Here is a 1353-nt window from a genome sequence, read left to right as displayed (position 1 = left end):
GATGGAGATACTTTGTGGGAAAAAAAATTAAATTCTGAAAATACAAAATTTCCCATGAAAAAGCTGAAATAGCAGAACTTTCTCATGAAAGTGGCTTTTAAGTTGCTCAACTTAAAAAAAAAAAAGACATTTTCATGCAATTTAATCTGCTTCAATTTTACCTGTATTTTTAATTTTAAGAACAGTGAGAAAACAATGAGTTATCATCTTTTTTCTTTAATCAAAAGTTTCAACAGATACACATATATGTATAAATTTGTGCTTTTATATCTCAATGCTTTTTTATTTTGAGAATGCTGATCTTTATACTTCTGTTATTTCTAGTATTTTATCAATTTTAAAATGCTTTATATTTTCCCAGAATTCATATTATCAAACATCCACAGAGATTATTCCTATATTTACACTGTATTACACTTTGCTGTTTAAAAAGAAAAGTCATACGCAGAGTTGTTTACATTTCAGTGAGTCTTCGGTGGTGTGTACCAACCTAGAAATGATCTTTTTTTTTCCCTTGCAGATTCTGTTAGTAAAAACAAATTAATAAATCGCAGATGCAGAAGCAGTAAAACAGGGATGGCCCTAATTTGCAGTTTCACAAAACCAGAGGCTGTAGCTCTGAAACTTCAAGTCTTGGTCTTGTTCACGTTAATTGCAAAACCCCAAAAACTGTATTCCCAAAATGATGGATATAGTGTGAAACTACTGCCACACACCTTTTTCTGATATTAAAGATATAAGTTGGGTTGCTTTTTATTCCTTAGTGAAGACTAGTATCTAAGTCACAGAGAAATATAGATGCCTTAAGGAGCTTATACATCTTAGGTACTTTGTTTGACACAGGGATGATAGTATGTACTTAGGAGATCTAACATCTTCATCTGTCTAACAACATTTGTCCAGATGTTTTTATATCCGTACTAAGCCTTTTGACAGCATCTTCACATGCATTGTAAGAATGACAAACATACTTCAAAATGGACAATAAAACATTGCTGGGTGAATGTAGTGCTTTTCCTTCCTCAATTAAATGACTGAAACATCTGTCATTTTATACTGTCATTAATGTAGTATTTCAGTCCTGCCCATTTGGGGAGTGATAGAATACTGTTTGTCTTCTTGTTGCTTTTGTTGAATTTTGCTATTTAAAAAATTTGAATCAAATGCTCTATTGAAAATCAGTGTTTTTCCAGGGTATTTTAAATAGCAGTTGACATTTGAAAGCAAGTATGCAGTCGTATGTGGCTTAACAATCTTTATATGTGAAATAATTGCATACAAGAGATTCTGACTGCTCTGAAGTAGAAGTACGCTTCTTAAGCACCTGAAAACACCTTTTTTTTTTTTTCTTTT

General features: G+C 31.6%; 1 protein-coding gene across 1 annotated transcript in view; it reads left to right on the top strand.

Annotated features, from left to right (window-relative positions):
- LOC100545464 (semaphorin-3A) overlaps nt 1-1353 on the top strand; it is a 51332-nt gene that overhangs the window by 36326 nt on the left and 13653 nt on the right. The window lies entirely within an intron of this gene.

This window comes from Meleagris gallopavo, unplaced genomic scaffold (genome assembly GCF_000146605.3).
Source record: "Meleagris gallopavo isolate NT-WF06-2002-E0010 breed Aviagen turkey brand Nicholas breeding stock unplaced genomic scaffold, Turkey_5.1 ChrUn_random_7182001957915, whole genome shotgun sequence".
NCBI classification, from domain to species: domain Eukaryota; kingdom Metazoa; phylum Chordata; class Aves; order Galliformes; family Phasianidae; genus Meleagris; species Meleagris gallopavo.
This window is presented reverse-complemented; position numbering and strand designations above follow the sequence as displayed.